Below are 21,758 nucleotides of genomic sequence, written 5' to 3' on the forward strand. Positions count from 1 at the left end.
TTCTCATCGTGCGCGTTGCAGCCAACCATTTTTCGACCTACACACCTTAGCTTGAAAAGAAGCAAATTGTTGCCATTTCTACCCAAGGATCGCAATGAGAACCCGAAAAATAGAGAGAACTTGTATAAACCCGTTTTCGAACCGTCTTATTCCAAATGATATAGTCCATCAGAATAACACAGCTCCTTTTAAACTAGCTTAGATACTTGCGTTACTAGCGTAACAACAGGATTGAAATGTTTGCATCACTATGTTGCACCTAATCATGTCATATATGCGGCGGAATCAAACATAATATGAGACTTTTTACAAGCTAGCCAGCAAAAATTACCCCAGGGCTGTGGGGGATGAGAGTATTTCCTTGAGATGCTGAATTCTACACACGTACACCCTCGTGCTTGCCTACGTGTGTGTGAGCGCAGGCGTATCTAATCTAGAGGCGTCGGGGGATGGGTGAGCCCCTCGCCTCGAGAGACGCGGTGCATAAATCATATTATATAATAATATATAAGTCATAAATAAGTTATTATTGGATTATTTTGTAATTCTGGTCCTGATGTGCTTTAACGAATCATATTCTAGTAATGCAATAAGTTGTGTAAGTCAACAAAGTTGAGTGTCATTTATGAATCCCGTAGAAGCTATGTAAAACCTGCTCTGTGAATAATGTAATACATCCGGATTGACCTTCAAACGCGTAACATGTTTCACTTCATTTCTTTCCGGAAGCTTTCCGAAATGAAAGAAATCACCTGCCAGACTCTGCGGTATCGAATACGAGTTTTTGTGCAACCGCCCCTCCTAATCTCATTCCCTTAGGTGGTAGAGTTGGGACAGCGGAAGTGAACCCAGTCCCCCCGAATTCTGTCTGAAGAGACTCAGAGGTGACTAAGTTTCGGGCGGAAGCCAAAAGCCCTCACGATACCCCGGCGGGAGGCGGGTGCACCGCCTGCAAATGGGCGTCACTCTCCCACTTGGGTAATTGACGCGGTGTCTGCGGTTAGGGCTCGCGTGGGCGAGAGATGGGACCGTAAGGGGGACGGGGCCTCTACCCGTATCTGCTGCCCCCTCTGGCACGTGTTCGGCTTGGTCACGTATCTCGGGACAATGCCTCCAGTCGACGAGATGGGAGGTTTTATCGACATTCGATCGTGAGGATCTTCTTTTGGTGGTAGATTGCTCTTCGTGGTGCCGTACTTTACATATTCAATATTATTCTCGGCGAATTTCCCGTGGTTAGTCCCCTTTGAACGTTCCCACGCTCAAGACTCGCGTTTGGAAAGTAAAAAATTATTGATTCGAGCTTGCTTGTTTAAGAGATCATGAGATTATTCTTTGCTAGTGGTGCATCTTATTAGTTGAAAATATCGAGAGGAATTTCAGAACATATTGCCAGTGTATTCATGAAATGTGCTTATCCTCTCCTTAGTTAAACATACATTATTTCATGTGAAAGGCTGTCATCTCGTTGTTACACGTTTAGAGGTAATAATGGCTACACAGTAAATGGTTTCTGAAGGAAGTTTTAAGGGGATAGTTTCATGTTCTTTTCATCAGATATAGTCTGGAAAAGGTTTTTCCAAAGACTGTATTTAAAAAGCCATCCCTCATTCCCTCGAATGTTAACTTCTGCGCGCCCTCAAAAGCGGCGAATGGATTTGAGTCATGAAATTTTCGGTAAAATGAAGAATTTATCCCCTATAGGTGATTTTTTGTGCTATCGTATTATTAAATGCAAATAGAACACATTTCTATCATATTTATCATTCAGAAGTCGTCTTATCATTTGACGTTCTGCGATGTGCATTTCAATGTACGCTCTACGTGTCTGACAAATTGTCTTCAAAGACATTTTTCATAATTGAATTAGTGAGTTAAAATTTTGCTATATGTATAGCTAATATTTTTTATCCAAATAAAAAATACTGCATCGGGAGCGTCACCGTCTTCGCAATACTTAGCTGCTTGTCCTAATTATTTGCACTTGCAGTGAACTTTGTCATTTTAAGTTGAAAATATTCTTTAGTTGTTTAGCGAAAATATTTTTAATGCTTGTTTCATTATATATATATATATATATATATATATATATATATATATATACATACACACATATACATACGATAAATGTCAGCATTTCCGCCTTTCCGAAACCCACCTGCCCATGACCTTTCATCTACCCGCATGAATTTCGTCAAGATATCTCGTCGGCAACGCTGATATGGAGCGTGTCAGCGAAACTAAAATTCCAAAATTTTAGTTTTAGGTTTGGTGACTACATTTGAATAAAATGTTTGGAAAATATGACTTTAGAAATATAATTTCGTTTGTTCACCCTTAGGCTACCATCAACAAGCGATCTTAACCGTCGAGCGGGTTCTATACTAGGAATAAGGGATTCCCGCCAGCTAACATTTTCACGTTTATTTCAACTTGTTGTTTAGTATAATAAAATGGCTGTTCAATAATGTACTTTCTCAGGTGTAATTCTAATTGTTTACTTTACAACGCCGAGATTAACGGTTATATATTTGTTGGTGTTAGGTTTTTCGTCGTTTGCAATTCCTAAGCGAATTTACTATTACTCAAGCTCCCAAGGGCAATCTGTGTAAGTACGTTTAGTTTCCAGACTGTTTTGAGCTTGATTTATTCCAAACTGAGACCGTATCCATTGAGCAAAACTAAATGCTCCTATGATCTTTGATTTTATTCACTTTTAAAATCAATCCTTATTTTAAATAATTAGTTTTATGAGAAATGGAATTTATAGTTTGACAAATTGACTAGGAGTTGGCTGTGTCAACTTCTTAATATCATTATTCATGGCAATATTTACCTTTGTGTTGCGTCTTTAAACTAAGCAATTTAAATTTTACTACCAAAGTTTATGTTGAAGAAAATCTCTGAAAATACAAGTCCAAATTTGTGTTGACACTTCTATGCACTGGTAAGAGGGACGAAAAAGTAATAAAATTTATTCTTCACCTCTTGTTAAAATTATTTTAGCATTGAAACATCATTGTTAAAACTTTTTATGTGATCGACACTGAAGAGAGATATTTTGTTTGTGCATTAAGTCAAAAGACTGGTGATTAAAGCGAAATCGAGCAGATGGAATTTAAGCATTAATGGATTCGAGCACGACGCTGTGACAATACTTCAGTCGATGTTGCCTCATAGGATTCTATACCCACAGTAGAAACTTTATTAGCCGCTTTTATGTCACCCGAGGGGAGAACCGCTAACTTTGGAAGAGGGAGCGGTGAAATTGAAACGGGTGTTACGCTGATCTTGGGGATCAGGTTGACACAGCTGAAGCAAACGGCGGGCTTAGTCTTCACGATACTCCTAGTATGCTTCAACATTTGCAAAATTTGTAAACATCTCTCTCATTCCCTTTACTCGTCACACCTGAAGCGGTATTTCTAATTTTCAATGTCGCATTTACGGTATTGACTTGTCGCCGTCAATATGCCTCGCAAATATTAATCCTAGCTAATTATATAATATATGTATACATATATATTAATATATATCAATATATATAAATAAATATAAATATATATATATACATATATATGTATATATATATACATATATATGTATATGGTTAGTTGAGATTAATATATGTATATATATATATTATATATATGTATATATATATATGTATATATATATATATATATATATATATATATATATATATATATATATATATATATATATATACACACACATACGTATGTATGTGAATTCACGTTCAGTAGTACATCCTTTCCTAGAATAGAGTTATCCTACTTTTATAAAATTGCCACAAATCGTATCATGTCCTTCATCGTTTGTAGTCAAATCCTACGTTGAACTGAACTATTTGTAGTTTTACCATCACGTGTTCCTTTTTTGGAAAACTGAGAGTTATTTTTACCTTGCTGACATTGTTTTTTTACCATGAGCTAATTTATTCTGTTGCCATTCTTTGCAACTGCCCTATCTCTAAGCCCACCTTCTTCGGTTGGCGTACGACCGCCATAGCATCTACTTTCGAGCGCTATGGACGAGGGTTTAATATTTCCATTTGATGGCCTGTGACGGACATGCTCCAGCGGTGAAAAAACAACTTTCCTCCGGGTTCCCTTTCATTGTTATTTTAAATTGTTTTTTGCTGTGTTCAAAAGGGGAATGCTAAGAGGTGGGAAGATGTCTTTCATAAGGTTAAGGTCGCATCTTCCCGGGTGATAGATGATAGCTCCAAGTTTAGGTTGATGAATCAATAGCTTTAGTTATGTTTGCAGTTGTCAGAATAGTGGTTAGTCCTACGATGCTCATTCTGTCAAATATTTTGCTCCCAACTCCAATATCATTGCTAAAAATCTTTGTTAAAGGATTCTGTGATTTTATATGATAATGAATTGATGAAAATATTAAATTTTTAATATCAAACTGCCCATATGATTGCATATACTTTTAGGAAAGTTTGACTCTAACTATAGTGTCATTTAAATAATATTTCAGGGATTCTTTTGGATAAAGTTAGATTTGTAGGCAGTCGTAAGAAGGTCTTTGATAGTTATGGGTTTATATCCATGGGTTTTCATTCCCCAAAAATAACTCTGACCGGTTCATAATAAACAGTTTTACATTTCAACTTTTGGAAAATGCAAACTCTAATGCTTTATAAAAGTAAGGTTAGAATGTTCTGAACCTTTATTGAAATTTGAAAGTACTTCTGTTATTGCATATATATCTTTCAGTAGTCTCTCTGATGGGAAGTAGTTAAGCGCGACAACAGGTGCCGTGGAGAAAGCAATATTTTTAAGACGTTATGTGGATATGCGAGGCTGGTAGCATTGGATATTGGCTGTTGGGTGTTGCGACATTTCAAAGCATATGTGTGCTTCGCATTGATACATTTCATCCGTGTACGTCTGACAGCTCTGTATTTATCCGTTTCATGGGCACAATCAGCAATTTCTTGGGGCTTGAATTTCCTTATTCAGTCTTGTAACGATCAATACCCAGTTCGTGTGCCTGCCCGTTTATGAAAAACACATAATCAAAGGCCTGCCTCGATTTTATATTTCTACAGCAGTAAAAATAAGCTCTCGCCTTCGCGTTGTACCTTGCGCGCTTTGCTATTTCCTCAGAGACGGTGAAATCTTGACAGAGCCTAGTGTCTGTCGGCCGCCGTTCTTTGCAGCAGCGCGGAATGTTTACGCCTCAAGGAGCCCCGGGGAGATTTCTCTTCATTAACGACTTGCCCCTCCCTCCGTGCTGATTTCGGGAAAAGGGGCGGAGGAGATACGCGGGTGGAATTGTGTTGCTAATAGTTGGAATATTGAATGACTTCCTCCCATCACTCACGTCTCTTCTCGAGGCGTTGGCAACAAATAATTACAGAAGTAATTTGGAAGACTTCATGCCTATATTACCGTACGGCGTTGAAGGTTTACATTCTTGATGTTTATATGAAGCCATTACTACTTATACCGCTATACAAAGCTATGACTACTTATATTCTAAAATGAGCTATATTGTGTATGAACGTGTATATTATCTGCCTCTTTACATTTTTACCTGGACGTTGATAAAATCGCGATTGCATTCGAGCGTTGAAGTCTCCGCTGCATTGAAAATTCCCGCAAGTTGAGGTTATGCTTTGCTATATGTGTGGAAATCAAATTTTGATGTAGGATTTTTGCTGTATTCAATATTCAAGCGGTGCTTTCAAATGTCGTTAATTATTCTTTTCTGAAGTGTGCTGCATTTAATTATTCAAGTTCGGTCGATCTTTTGTGATGAAATCAAACTAAAACACTTGTGATTTTTAGTTTAATTTATAACCTTCCTTATCGTTGAAAACCATAAATTACGCGAATGAAATGTGCCTGCATTAAGAGAGCTGAATATCGGGCATTAACTCCGTGCAGCGATGAGTTGGCTCAAATTGGGCACTAAAAAAGTGGGGTGCGTAAAAAAAGCTAATGTTTCCGTAATTAGTGCTTCAGAGAAGAACTATTCTCTTCTATGCTAAGCGTGGCTCGCGATTAGTGGCTTCTTGAAGCGATGGGGATTGAGGGCGCAACAGGAAGACGAAGAAGAAGGAGAATATAATACCCTTGCGGGCCTCTTCCTGTTCCATCCCCGCCTCCTTTGGCCCTCCTCTTCCCATATCCCCGGACGCCCGCACCGTTCCCCCGATGAAATTTATCTCACTCCCGCGGTCGCTTCATGCGCCGCTGCCCCTCACTTACCCAACTCTTTCCGCTCTCGCCTTCTCCTCGCTGCTTTCCTCGCCGGTCCTCTTCCTCCCCCGGTGGAGCTCAATATGGGGGGGCCTGTGGTACTCCCCCTCCCTTCCCCACAATACGCCCGTTGACTTTCGAGGAGTGAGCCTTCTTCGAAATCCTTCTTCCGTTCATGAGCAAATCAACGAGAGAATCACGCGTTACCCCCGCTCATTATCCGTGAAAGTAGCTCTTATTTGGCTCCTTTCCTTGATCTATTTTTCTCACGCGATCAATATCTTTTGACCCGGATGCTAAAAATTTACATATAAAATGCGTATGATTTACGTTCATCCTTCTCTGGTTGAATTCTGGGGACTTTTTCTTGCAATCGCTTTTTAATTGTCGAAAGTGTGAATGCATCGTGGATGGTATTTGCCTTTGATTCGAGACATTTATATTTAATTAAAACGGTGTTCCACGAGTTTTGTAAATGGGACCGAGGGAAAAAGGGGCTCGAGACTCGCGTCCAATCTCGAGGTCTCCTCAGTTGGTTCGTACGGCCCATGTGTTGGCCAGCCATCCTATGCCTCGCGGCATGTAAATTGATCAAATCTGTTTAACCGTTGTTTACTTTAAGTATTTTAGGGCCGAAATAGTACTGTACTGGCTCAGCCGGCGTTTTCTGTTCGTGATAACTCATTGTGTAAATCGTTATTTCTATTGACCTGCCAGTCTGTGATAACGTGCGATGACTCTGTTGAAGCTAAGCTTTACGCTATCTGCGTAATTTTTCGGGCATCTTCTCTTCCTGGGTAAACGAAGGTGCCGCAGAAGAAGGGAATGCTTTTCCATTCCATAATGTGATTTTATAAATACAATAGGCTTACGAGTTTCGGCTATTTGGTATCTTTTTGATACAACATTTTCAATTATTCAAGCAGTATTTTATGCTTATTTTTTCATTTCGAACACCAAGAAGAGGTTCTCTGATATGTCGAGGGGTTTCGGTGCCGAACCGTCAACGCAACCGTTTGCTTGGCAGTCGATCTTCTGCTCAGAATCAAATTAAAAGTTCTATTTCACCCCTCCTTCCCCTTTATGTTCCTTATATATAGTTATGTTCTGTACTTGAAATATAATACAATTTTTAATAACGTATCTTGCTTAAACAGGCGTTATTTAGCGTCGCTTCCAAAGAATTCCAAAAAAAATGATTAACTCGTTCGCGAGTGAGACGATATGAATGTCACTTGCCGGGACATTTCTCTCTCGAGAAACTTAAAAAAGTTTTTCTCATACGTTTCTCACATCACTGAAAGCACGCAGGATACACGTATTTTTGTATTCCTCTACAATATTCATCATGGTTTCTGATGTACGAGTACGTGCCGTTCATGTAAACTCGTAAATATGCCTCCTCACCCCATCGTCTAACCTATGTGGGGAGCATCCATTTCCGATCTGCTGCATCCGTCCGTTGAGTCGTTAAAAAGCATCTTTCCCGTGAGTCACTCGCCATCTCCAGGGTGTGGAAGCGATGTCGGTCGGCGCCTCAGATATTGTCATTCACAGCCGTCACTACAATGGAACTTTCCCGCCCACTCAGACAATGCTTCCCCTCTTCCACCCCCTCCTGCCTTCTCCCCTTCTTGCTGCGCTCTTGCTTCTGTCCGCCCCCCCCCCTCACCCACGGGCATCCACCCACTCGACGGCTGGCGACCCTCCGCGACTCTTTTCAGCTAACCCCAGCGTTACACCTATGCATTCGCCTTCTCTCTCTCACCCCTCCTTCCCCACTCTTTCTTTCTCCAACTTTCCTCTGTCTCTCCCTCCCCCTTTTTATCCTCCTCCCAATCGTCACTTCCAACCCTTTCCATCGTCCCACTCGACCCCTCTCACCCGGTATCCCCTCTCGCCATGTCGAGTCAAATGATTGCAGCAGTTGCCCACCACGCCCTTACGGCCTCGGTCCACTCTCCTCAGGCCTCGGTCTTTACGCTCCATTCGGTTCTTCGTTATTTTTTTCGCTCGCCAGTCCAGAGCATCCGCCATGATAGAACGTCGGATTTGTTTTTATTTCATGTGAACTAATCAAATATGTTTCCCTCAATACTATCGCTTTTCGGTTGAGTGAAGAAGTCAATTCCGACATCAAATGTTCGCTTTATTCAATCTCAAGCAATCATTAATAATCACAATCATGATCCACATGTTTTCTTTAAATGAAGTTTTATTCAGTTTTGAGGGATCCATATTTTTGCATCTTAAATCCCCTTGGTTTATCCGTTGAAAGTTGACAAGCCACAAGGCATTAACATGTTTTTACTCGTTATGCGAGGGTTCACTTCTCATTTTCGATGTGACATTTATTCTACTTGAATTCATTTCATTTTATATCCAAATAATTAGTAACATTAATATGCATGGGATTCGTTCAAGATATTGGAAATGATTGATGAAAGACAAGAATCGGATGCTGGCTGCAGCGCCGCATTCAATTTGAAACAAGCTTTAAACATGCGTATTGCTTCCATTTTACGTCTCTCAACCAACATTCTGGAGCTATTTATTTAAATCGTTAAATGCTAATTGTATTTGTCTTCATATCTTACACATTTGGCATCGCGCTAGTGAATTGCACGCACTTTCTCTTTTTCTATGCATGCAAGGCTGCTGTAACGGTATTCGTTGTACTGGAGCGTTAATGATCGACTTCTGGTGCGTGAATGGCAAGGCGATTCGTGCTATTGACGACAGTCGCACTCTTGTGAGCGGACGGGCGTAGAAGTCTCTCGCGAATATTTTGCCCCCGCATTTGTCATATTTTCTGATGCTTGTGCTCCCTGTGTTCTGGTGGAATTTTTGTACCCTAGAAAATGCTTGTTATTTTTTCAGATTTTCTATGTAGTTTCCGTCTGCGTATTGTAATTCTCTTGAATCGAAAGATACCAATACGAATAATAAAATATTCCTTGAAGGCTGAACACCCTCGGAGAATACTGGATTGGAATACGGGAATCTTGTAGCAGCTAGAGTATTATAAAGAGGAAATATAGTAGTTTAAAGTGTTATTGCTCACTGTGCTACCATGACTTGAAATAGATAATCCATTTAATAAACCGCGTCAATAAGTTAATTTTTCATATTTCAAATCTCCTCTACAACTGTATCTCTTGGTTTGTTGAACTGAATGCTTCAATACCAGCATAAATCATTTCATTTTCTTCAGTTTTATGTCGATTCTTACGTAAAAAATGCGTTTCGAGATGGTCTCATAATTAAATACCAAAACGTTTCAAGGTTTCTTTTTGCAAACGCAAACCCCCTCATCCGTCCTTTCTCTCTCACTCTCTCTACTCCTCCGCATGCCTGCCCACTCTTCTCTGCCTTCCGCCCACTTTGCCTCAACTGTAACCCCCTCTTGTGTGTGTCTCTCTCTCCACTCTCTCTTTCTCCCTCCTCCCTTTCGCCTTCCTCTCCCCTTTCGCATTCGCCGATCCAGTCTCCGCAATGCTTTCGGACTGACCTCGCGCTCCCCGCCGCACCGTCCACGGCCGCCGTCGCTCGCATTCGCCACCGCGCCTCAGCTGTCACGTATGTGTTGCAACTGTGCAGTTTATTTTCAGTACCTCGCTCTTCCCTTGCATTACGCTTTTAATTAGTCCCGCGGGGCTAGTAAGCGCAGAAACGATTTTGTGACTGTCTTTGTACGAGTTTGTGGGTGTGCGTGTGTGCGAGACTTATTTCGGACGAGGCCTGCTACGACGAGGACGGCGTTTTACGTTTTTCCCCGCCGCCGATCCGTTTGGGGAATAGCAAATAATGACTGCGACAGTCGATACTCTTAAACGATTTAATCTTAAACATGAGTGTCAATGATTTCCTCAGTGAGGATGAAATTATTGACAAGACAGATGAGCGAAAGCGTTACCAGTTAATAGTCATTCACGTGATTGCGAATCCCAGTCCTATACTGATCGATTATTTTTCCGATGTTATCTTCTTCCTATTACGGTCGTGATTGGTCTTACTCTTTCCAAATTACTTTCTCAAATCTTCTCCATGGACCCTCCTCAAAGTACTCCACCTTATTCTCATCAAAAACTAGATTTCGGATCGCTATGCTCAATATTAGTCTTACTCATCTATTGTTTACATTTTTCCTCGGTGTAACTGCCATAAATTCTCGTCTTCATGCAAATGCTTCTTCTTACTCTAACGCAAATCTTATTTCTACTATTCCGTCCATTTTCATGCCAAGTACTGGTCAATAACAGGAACCACTCCAGTTTGGCTTCTTGGTTCATTTAACATAGCCTTCCTGCTTCTTGAGAATCTAATTACTTTGATTTACATATGGTTACTCTTCATTTCATGCTTCTTGCATTGCTTCTGTTTAACACTCTACGAAAACTGTGATTCCTTAACAAAGTAAGCGAGTACAGCATGGTAGAAATAAGTGATAGCAGAAGAGAACGCTTCTTGAAATAACATACGTAAAATGAGGCTTTTTATGACTTCTGCTAACTCAAAAGGGAACTGCGTGCATTGGATGTATACATAAGTTTATTTTAATTTTAAATTAATTCAAGTAATTTATTAAAATTTTTATTGAATGTGTGTTTTGAGAGAAAGTGTCCCTGGTGGGTTTTTCATGTATAAATCATTCATAAGTAACATCTTTTCATTGTTCACTTCATCACATACTTTTCTGATAATTGAATAACTTTTCGAGCAGTTTTTAATAGGTTTGTTTTTTCGGGCGATTTATTAATTGAATTCTCAATTTTCAGTCCCCTCGGTACTGTTTTTTCAGGGATTGATGAAACCTAATTTAAACACGAGTTCATTTTAAGCAATAATGAAAACTCCTAATCCTTCACTGTCTGGATAGGTCGAGAAACGGTTTCTTAGCATGATAGATCTATTCAGGGAATCTTTTTCGTTTGCAAAATTTACGACAGCAAAACAACCGTTAGGAAGTACTAGGTAATTGATAATCTCCCGTTTAGACGTTTCATTTTTCTTTGTTTTTTTTGGTGGTTTAAGTGGCTCAAATCCTTTGCAAAAAGCCCTTACGGAGGCTTAGGGGTATGATGCTGATGCAAAGTATCAATATAATTAACATTGCACACGAATGAAACATATTTACTACAGTAAACACTTTGAAACTTCCTCCAACTTCATTTTTCTCTTAAACTCTGTCGTAATGAGAAAGTGAAAACGTCATTACCTCTGTTTAATGGAATATTTCGAGTCTTGAAATACAAAATGGCTTAGAAAATCAGTCATTTTGAAGACATGGGACGGCAGGCGAGCGTATTTTTCTCTCATGTGGTGTGACTAATGTACCCTTAGTTTGGCATCTATAAGATCACGGGCGATGCTGTGACTCAGGGGTCTTGTGATCATCTGAAAGTTTTACATCGCCATTCGAAACGTTGCACTGAAGTTATGCCAACTGGGAAACCATACACCCGGAACGGGTGAGTGCATTTGACCGTACCCTTTCCCTCTGTTGAAATTTTCTCGAACATATCATTTCGCATTGCGAAGAAGAGGGTGGGAATGTAAAGAAAAGCGCTTTTTGTGTGAGTTGGGTCGAAAGATAAATTGAGGGAGATGTCCAGAACCTGAGGCACACACAAACGCTCGGTCACGTTCTTTTTGCAAAAAGAATGATTGGGTTCAACGAGCCGTAAGATAAACTACTAAAAATCACGCATGCATACAAGGAAGGCGATTGACAGTCTTTTTTTTTGCATTACGACGGAGTACCCTTGTAAAGGCCGTGGCGGGATTATGAAACGCGATCGTGATCGGTTTCAAATTCCATCTTGCATAAATGCCAGGTATTCTTGATTTTCGTAAATTTTGAAAAATCTCCATTTCATTGCAATTGAAAATTTAAAGGGACAATAAATATCGTTTCCTGGTTTTGACATGTAGCAGAGAAAATGGTATACTAGACTATGATCTTCTAATGACTCACTTATTTATAAAACACCGAGGCCAAAGCACAGATGGCTAGCATTACAGGCTAGATTGGTCCAGGGTTTAATAAGGCCCAAAATGACAACACGGCCGACGCGAACGAGCAAGGAGTTATCTCAGCCGTGGATCTAAGCTGTTGCGAGATTCGTCCTTCGGACCTTGGTGAAGCGGTGAGATTGATAAGAATCTCCCTAGTGTTCCTTAGATGATGTGTTCTGTGCGAGATTAAAGTCTCTTAATTTTCTTCCACAAAAGGCTTCAGTTTTTCTTTCTTATTTTTCAACCGATATATCACTTAGAACTAAACGACCTCCTTCGTTATTGGGTCTATGTGATGCTGAATTTCGCAATAACTAAGAGATCATACGGGGGCAAAAATCCATCTTGATTTAATTTTGTTGACAAAATAATCGTAAATAATATTTTCAGAATAGATATTTATTGCTAGTCATCAACAGATAATAATTGATATTTATTATTCATATATTGTGTCACTATATATATGTGTCACTGTAAACTATATGTGTCACTGTAAACTATATGTGTCACTGTAAATTGGCAATCCTGCTGTATGTGCACAATTTTTACTAAATAAATAAATAAATATAATTTTGATTTTATAAGGCTTTGAGAATAAGAATAGGGGTATTTTAAATTGTGATCGACTTCAGCTTTGAATAGAGGGATGCCCATTGTTTTAGCTATGATCATTTGTTATTGGTGGTCTACCGGTTAATTTAGGTTTTAGACGGACCCAAACTATACAACCTAATGGCGATTATCGGCGCTTTATCGCTATCGTATGGTACTTTCGGCAATCAGCTAAAGGCGTATTTGAAATATAATTCGGGTAGTAAGTAATGTTTTAATAGCTCAATTTCGACTTCGCTTTACGAGAATTTATTATGGTTTGTTCATTAAAAGTGCTAAATTGCAACTGTGCTCTTCGAGATTTTACATGATATGCTGCTAAATGTCGATTCCAGATGTTTCATTTTTGCTGCGGATTATCTAGCTGATGTTGTTAAGCCTACCATTTCGCTATGTTTTCCATTATCCGCTCCTACGGTTTCATCACTTGTCCTTTTATATTCAGGGAAACGTGTATAAGCTATCTTTGTTTGCCAACTAATTACTATAGAGAAAGTTTCCATTTAAGAGTAGTGGTTAATATTCACACAATACCCTTCCTTTTCCAATGCCGTATGAAAAGCTCCGTCAGAATACCCGAAAAGTCAACAGGGGACATTGAGAAAATAAAACTTTATTTTTTCTCGTGAAGTATAAAAACGAAGACTATCCGTCAACGTTCCGCTCTCACCTGGCAATCGATTTCCTCCGATTCCATTCCGTTGCATTCGATCTCCAATAGATCGCTGCGGACTGCAAGGTGAACAAACGCTTGAAGGGCCTTCTCCCGCTATCTCTTTCTCTCAGTAGCTCTTTTTACTTGTCTTCCTAGTGGTTATCTTGTTGCGTATTCCTCCGGTAAACACGCTGGTTTCAATGTTCGATTTCTACAATTACGCTCACATCTTCGTGCGTTTTCTCTTCAACCGAATTCCTGAAAAATGAAGTTGCAATTTCTAAAATTGTATGTTTTACGCTACGACCCCATGAAAATGCCATCTGAAAATTGCTCTTTCTTAATCCGCGGCTGAGGACCACGAACAACAATTCCACCGCCGTCTGTGTGCTTTTAAGTGTAAAGCCTTCGAAGGCAAAATCAATCGTATGGCCGTGCTTTCATTTCGGGGATTAACTTTCGAAGCGAGGAATAGAGTGAATGCCTAGAAGGCGAGTATGGGAGTTTTACCAACTTCTTTATTCTTCGTTGCTTTGCTGTAGAAGTCATTATTGCTGTTGGTATCCTGAGTCATCCATCCGTCCGGAGACTATGGTTCTAGGCATGAATACGTTTGTTAGCCTGCTTGTTGCTTCTCTTCGTAGTAGTAGTAGTTTTGAGGGGAGGCGACCGACAGCTAAGGTCATTTGCGCCATAGGGGATGGACAGGAAAGGATGAAGGGTGGAGAGAAACCCGGCGTCGGCATTAGCCTACTCTTTACGAAAGGCGCCAAGGGGTCCGCAGCTTAACGTCCCATCCGACGGACGCCGTACTCACTCAAAGTGCCCTCCACAAAGCACCTCAAGTAGGGATCGAGATACCTCTGAAAAATATTCAACACCGCCGGGATTTGAACCCGCGCCCTCAGGGTGGGAAGCCAGTACGTTAGCCCCCGCACCATCTCGATCCCCGCTTCTCTTCGTGCTTCCGGTCGTCGACGTCGATTAATTCGCCCGCCGTAGCCCGAGAGGGAGTTGGGCGCATGTGGATGGGAAAGCTGTTGGTCATCGTACGGATCGCTGCGAATGAGGATTGCTTTGTTGCAGTTACAAACCGCCTTCCATATTCCCCCGCGGCGCCCGAGTTCGGGAATTGGCGGAACGATCGGAGGAGATAATGAATTCTCGTCTTCGGGGCGAGAGACGAATGATTCGCGAAAGCTGTTTGTTTGACCCGCCAGACTTTTCCTTTGGCTTTGTCTATATCTAGAACTCGTCGTAGAACAACACAGTGACGTGAACAGCGTTTCACTAGTAACCAAGTAATGGCCATGATGGAAGAGTCGGATCGAATGCAGATGAATTGGAGTTGAGGCAGTCGAGTCAATGGAAAATTTAATCTCAGCGTATTAGTCACGGCCTTTTCTTAATTCGGCTTGACAGCGCTTGTGTTTGGGCATTCGTGCAATTTTTGTTTGGAACCCCTTCTATTTTTATGTTTCATTTGTACTGACCCGTAATTCAACATTTTATATCTGATGATGGAACAGATTTTAATACCATGTACACATTGTTTCATCCTTAATTCATTTTTACTTTAATATATGCTTGTTCGCATGTATGAACTAAACTGGTGGCAGCAAAGGACTTATTTTCAGCCTAGTATTTACGTTTTTATCGTACATAATTTCACTTCACTGCTTTCATTTCGGTACTAATGAATAATTTTATGCATAATGTATAACCATATAAGTATAGACGGCAGGGAGTCGCCCTATAGCTTAATTTTTGGCTATCTAATTGAAGACCATTCTCTTCCTGTATCTTGTACTTTGAGCATGGCAAATAGTAAGATCTAGTAACGAGAAATTATCAAACTTTAGGACGAAAGTTATTAGGCAAAGATACGCTATGAACTAATTTTCAGTCGCGAGTATATGCTTCCAAGATATACTTTCATAACAATTATATATTTTTTACAAAGCGCTCTCCTGTCATTTAGTCAATGTGATCATCATAATCTCACATTCAACTGATTATAACATAATTGAACTGAAAACTGAGTAAGAATGACCCATGGATCACAAAGGGGAGAAATGTATGGAAATCGTTTGACCCGCTAAATAATTTCCTTCTTAATTTTCCTTATTTCGCAGCATGCGCAGCGGACGTCTAAGAATTATTCATCCTAGAAGTTCCGCTAGGTAATTAAAGGCGCAATACAAATGCAAACTTTTTAGCTATTTTAAAACGAGATATGCATTTTTCGTCCTCACGTACTCTGAAACAGCTTGAGAAGGCTGTGACCTTAATGCATTTATGGATCGAATTATTCTAACGAAACGGACTTTGGAGACAATCCCGGGAACCCGAAATAGCTGTTTCCGAGAAGGATTGGCAATTTTTCAATTGAGATTGATATGGAAAGTTTTGGGTGGTTTTCCGAAAACAGACATCTGGTGACGCGCCGCGGCTTAACTGGGACGCAAAATAAGACCCCGATGGAATTCTAACGCACCGTGGGAATCTTTTGCTTAGCCGTGAAACCTCCGACCCATTTACCATTTTGAGATCCCTCCGTGAGAAATCTTGCCCTGATATGACATATGAAACTAGTGTGCGAGATTAACGTCCTGTAAAATGTTTCACGTTAAAACCCAATGGAATTCGTTCGTCCTTCATGATGAAATTATTCGTGACAAGTTGAAATGGGAAGTGTATATAATTATAATGTCTGGAAAATTTGGATTTCTTAGAGTAAAGGATAGAATTTCATGTGATCTACGCCAAGCAACCTGGTGACACTTGTATTCTGATTAATTACAGATAAATATTTATAATTCAAATTTATATTAACATGTATTCATAGACATAAAAATGATTTAATATTACTTTTATTAATTTTATTACCTACTATTAACGCAGTAATCAACGGGAAGACTGGTTTGGCAGGTGAGGGTAGAGCTCACTAGCTTAATAGCGTTTAATTCTGCAATTTTGTGAATGACATCTGCCCAACTGGAAAGAAGTCAGTAATAATGTTTTACATGGAATATTAAGGGGAAAAACATTTTCAAATATGTAATTAATAGCACGAACGATGCTTCAAGTTTAGAGATTCTTTGAATGCGATAAGATATAATTAAGAACTTCGAAGTGTCTATACACCAAAATATTGATTGAATGTCTCACATAATAATACATGCATACAGTTGATACCTATTGAAAGGTCGCGAAGTGACATTTTCAGTTTTCACTCCGCTGACTTTTTCCGATGGATGGAGAGCTCTCTGGAATCTGAATGCATGCATCCTCTCCTCCTCCGGCTACTACTACTCCGAATTCATTAAAAACGAACTAGTGATTTGTCTCACAAGTACCTGAACTTCTCCCGCTCGGCGAATATCAAAAAGTGGCATTGTTCGCCTCCAGATTTCGCGGACAGAAAAACTCCCAGAGTGCTTTATGCGTAGCCTGGAAGTGTGAAGCAGGATGTACATATGTATACTACAGTATTTTGTGTCCGGGGGTGCGGATTGTTATTCTGGCGGCTCGACGATACGATCGCACCCGCCGTTAACGTTCATTGATTTCCGAAATGGGGAAACCACTCTCCTTAACCTTCATCCTCTTCGCCGCTTCTTCCGTTGCTCCTTTCTTCACGCCCCGTCACTCACCCGTCTTTCACTCCACCACTTCACTCTCCCTTCCTCTCACCCATTTCCCCCCCCCCCTCACCTTTACCGCCTTCACGACCCTCACACCCCTCCCACCTTTTGTCTCGTCCAACCCCATCCCCTTCTCCTCCCTTTCCGAATTACCCTCTTAATTCCACGCCACTGTCGATTGTTTTCGGAGCCGTGGGACCGGATCCCCCGGGCTTGCATGCGATACCATTCCTCTCTTCCCCCCCCTTTCCCTCCCTCTCACTCCCTCCGCTTCCTTCCTAAGACTCTTTCCCTTTCCCTGATTATCTGTCATATCTCTCTCTTTCTTTAGAGGTGTGGGTGTGTGTAAAGTGTCGCTATTCTCCGGGCTTTTTTTTTATTCGGCTCCCATCATTGTTGGTGGTGGGTGGGGTGGTTCCTCTTCCTCTGTTTATTTTTTTCACTACCACCGTGCTCCGGTGGTAGTGTCGTCTTCTCCTTCCGTCGCCACCGCCCCGTGTCTTTCTTCCTTTTCTTTGTTCATTGGCTCGGGAAACAAGGGCGGCAGTGTCGCGGGGATCCCAAGGGGGAGCGACAGGAGGAGAGGGAGGGTGCGAATGAGAAGAGATGTCAAGGGCGCGGGTTATGGCGGTGTTGTTTTGTTCGCGTCGACTCTGTTTCCGTTTGATGGGTTAGCCCCTCAACGCTCTGTTTTTGTTTTTTTCCTTCCCTAAACGTATGAATGAAGTAAGTAAAATGGACTGTGTTCATCTTGGCTTTCCCTGGCAGGGGGAAACTACTCGCCTCAATAGTGGTTGCTCTTAGTTCACCTCCATCCATGAGGTGTAGTCCGATTCCGACGTCAACTTGGGTCTAAGATACTAACCACGTTTTCATTTTTACTAGGCATCGTTTCCAATTCGTTGAATCGTCTCATGGGGGCCCGTACAAGAAGTAATTGGGTTTCAGGTGTTGCTTCAATGGCTGAGGTCATTTCGTAACTATTCTGGTACAGTCGACGGTAACGATTGTTTCGCTGCTCGGTAAGTGAGAGCGGTGGGGTTCGAACGTACGACCTTCGGATTGCCCATCGAGCTAGCTGTCCACCCTACCGGTCATGCGAGCCCGTTCGACGACCCTTCATAGTGGAGTTTGTCAAGCACATAATCGTTTCACGAAATAAATAATAGCGGTGATGTTGTCATAGCTTGAAGATAACACAATTAAGCACTTGAACTGCTTACATCCGTTTGTTTTTGATAATTTCGTTTCTCCGACGAGAATCGATCGTAGAATGTATTGGAGCGATTCCGTAGATTGAGGTAGTGGATAACACCGGAGTCTGAATCAATTCAAACATTTGCGACGGAATCCATTAATATCACTCGAGAAAGTCTTCAGTCCTCCGTCGTTGCCGACCCCGGTGGCGGCGGGGTAACGTCCTCGTCTGCCATTCCAAGGGTCGCGGGTTCGATTCCCGCCTGGGTGAGTTTCCCTCCATCTAGGGCTTGGGTGTTTGTAAATGTGACCATTGTTATCGTTGTTAATAGTTCGATGTAAAGGCTAAAATGTGCTGTTTTCGGACTTATAATGAATAAATAAATAAATAAATAAAATAAAATAAAGGTGTTTTTCATCGTCTTTGCTCCAAGGGGGAAATGTTTCCTCAGCCCCTCCCAAACCCTCCCAATGGGAGCACCTGGTGCAAGTCTTGCGTAGGTAGAGTAATTGGGAAGATAAACCACCGACATCGAATGAGTCGCGGCGAGAAAGTGCCGAGATCGGGTTGGTGCACTCCCGTCGGCGAAATGGATGAATGCAGCATGGGCGTTTTGAGGGCAGGGCAACGGGGCGGGCCGCGCGCCCTGTGGGGTCGACTTCCGAGATGGAGGTGTTTGAAATGCGAGGATTTTGATGCATGCATTAGTATACCAGGTTCTGATTGAGGGAAAAGCCATTCTTCCATCCAAATAAGCCAGAAATTCGTCACCGCAGTCGTTTCAATTAATAAAAGTCTATGTGGAGATGGACAAAGGAGACTATTGGCAATTTTAATAGTGTGTATGTCAACGTGAGGTTAAACGTGAACTGATAATATTTTATGTTATTGTTTGTATTGTGGAATGATCTTTAAGTTCTTGCCTGTAAGGGAGACTTTCATAAATCACTGATTTAAAATACTCAGCCGTTGTGGCGAGGCGTGCAGCCAAACCACTTTCTCAAACTATTCCAGCGACAGTTCTCTCAGATTTATGTATTCCACTATAAAAATACTCATCCTTTTTTATTTTGGAGAAATCATCCGTATATTTAATCACAATTTAAGTGGGTAATTTTTTCGGCTACTCGTGTGACTTTAGAATTTGTCGGCGAAGTATTAGAAATAGGGACTGCTAGCGGTATATTAGGATAATCGGCCGGCCATGTAATACTGCTAGGTTACCTCTTTGCGTTCTTTAGCGAGTGAGACCTCCCGATCACCATTTCAAGAGACCGCACCTGTGATGTCACGTCTCAGCGTTCATGTGGGGCTATATGGCGCCCTAAATGTCAATCGAATCTTTGTTCCTAACTGTCCCAGCGTCGCGCCGTCCGTCCAGCGCAGTCCTTTGCAGTGTCCTCGTTCAACGTGGGAGGCTTTTCAGCACTTAGGTCACCTTCTTTTTCGCCTTGCCAGAGATCCAAGGGAGGTGGGTTTTCGCACAGAAGTCGAGTGTACGTGAACATTGGTTTTACCCGTTGTCCTAGTTTTTTCGATTGGGCACGCTGAGTTGCGTCGATCGTGTAAACTTGTTGGGAGCTTAGAATTGATCGTAGGGAGGAGCAGAGAGAAACGGGAAAGCTCCAGTTGGCGGGAGCCTTCTATGGTATTATACGCAATTGTGGTAATTCTTTGGCTTAGAATCGTAAGTTATTCAGCCTGCTGTGGAAATTATCAAAAACCCTGCGCATGCCTTGAATAGGGGTGTTACTCTCGCTCCTTAAATTTTTACGAGTTAGATAGGGGATTTGGAGATAAGAATGTTCTATCTATACGCATCTGACATGAAAATCTTGGTTGTTTGTGGAGAAATAGTGACCTAAACGCTCCGTTTCAAACTGAACACGTTTAAAATTATCATGTTAACTTTTGATTGCTACGAAATAAATTCATAGGGAATGCAGAAAATGATCAGGCAAATTCAAAATGTATCTATATTAAAAAAAAAGAATATCTCTCTTCCGATTATTATCACATTTTTCAAATATTCCCCTGAAATTCGCAAACCTATTTCCAATTAAACATTTTTCGCTGCATCGTTTAAATTTTGGATGTATGAAAACGACACTTTCTCTAGTTTTTTGTATAATTTAGCAAAATTTAAGAAAATATTTAGTCGTTCATTTTTTATTAAGTCATGGTAAACTCATCCAACCATTCAGGAGAAAAAATCATTAAAATACTTATTGAAATATAGTGAAAAGTGTAAAATTAAATTTTTCCAAAATGACGCTACTAACAACATCCACACGTGACTGAAAGCCAAGGGGCCCACGGTTCGAGCATTCTTGGCTAATGATGTTTATTTGATGTTTCAATGTTTGGAATCGTTGTGACATCATAGCAGCATCATATGCTTGTCTAGACGTACCACCTTCAGGGACTTGTCTATCGTAAAACTTATGTATGAGTTGCAGAATATGAAGTGATCTCAAAATGGGATTGGGAATATCGTTTTAGTTGTCGATAAAAACCTAGAAGCAACTTCTCATAGTCCTTCCCGTGTCCAATGATCACAATGTGTGTCCCATTTTAATGAATAAAATGGCGAGGAATTATTACTACTGAATGACCCTGTGGGCGATAGAAGTAATATTTGAATAACGACAGTGACTCATATGATGTAATTCATTACCAGAATGTTCAGAAATAGGACTCTTATATGGTTAAAAGGTTTCTAGTAGATGGTTGTGGAACTCGGTGACCTTTATCGAGGCTATTTATAAAACTTGACGAAATTTTAGTAAGATAAGTTTTTATTCTCACTGCGAACCTTATAGCTTCTTCTGGGAATCTTGTATCCCCTTATCTTGTTATTCACTTAATTACAACCATTCATTAAGTAGATAAATCCACCCGCGATCGCACAAATAAAGATCCATCGCGTGATCCACCGTCACTTTCGGCCCTTATGTATGGCTTAGGTGATGGAGAAAGAACACCCAGAGCCGGATTATCTCCTCTCGGCCACTTTTGGAGGAGGACGAGGCGTTGAATCCCATAATGGCTGTACGCCTTCATGTACTACACCAAGATATCAATCGAGATTCAATTCCTCTCAGACACGATCGGAGTTGCCTCGCATAAAATCCCATTCGACATAACTGAGAAATTGGCATACTTAACGCACTCGATCTCGATGGGAGCCTGGTAAAAGTGTAGACTCAATCTTACCTTTCCCGATCCAAGCTGGTTTCACAATTTGGAGTTCCGAAACCGCCCGTGCAGATAAAACGACACCGTGAATATTAATGCGCTTCTTTCCCTTTCGTTGTCTTTCCCGCTCAATTGCTTCCGCCCTCACTACTTGTTATTCGCCTTGCGGCCGAGCGAGGGTTTTATTA

The 21,758-nt window shown here is 40.9% G+C and overlaps 1 protein-coding gene across 4 annotated transcripts in view; it reads left to right on the top strand.

The window, feature by feature from the left end:
* The window catches only part of pio (zona pellucida domain-containing protein piopio), a 233,877-nt gene that overhangs the window by 20,468 nt on the left and 191,651 nt on the right, over positions 1-21,758 (top strand). Inside the window, exon 1 of one of the 4 annotated variants that reach the window (XM_071592422.1) lies at positions 9,770-9,821. The exons of the other annotated variants lie outside the window; for them this stretch is intronic. The gene's annotated coding sequence lies outside the window, so the exon portion shown is untranslated. Of the gene's footprint in view, positions 1-9,769; positions 9,822-21,758 lie in introns of those variants that run through there. 4 annotated transcript variants of the gene reach the window in all.

Source organism: Hetaerina americana, unplaced genomic scaffold, assembly GCF_022747635.1.
Source record: "Hetaerina americana unplaced genomic scaffold, ioHetAmer1.1.p SCAF_1, whole genome shotgun sequence".
In the NCBI taxonomy this organism is placed as follows: domain Eukaryota; kingdom Metazoa; phylum Arthropoda; class Insecta; order Odonata; family Calopterygidae; genus Hetaerina; species Hetaerina americana.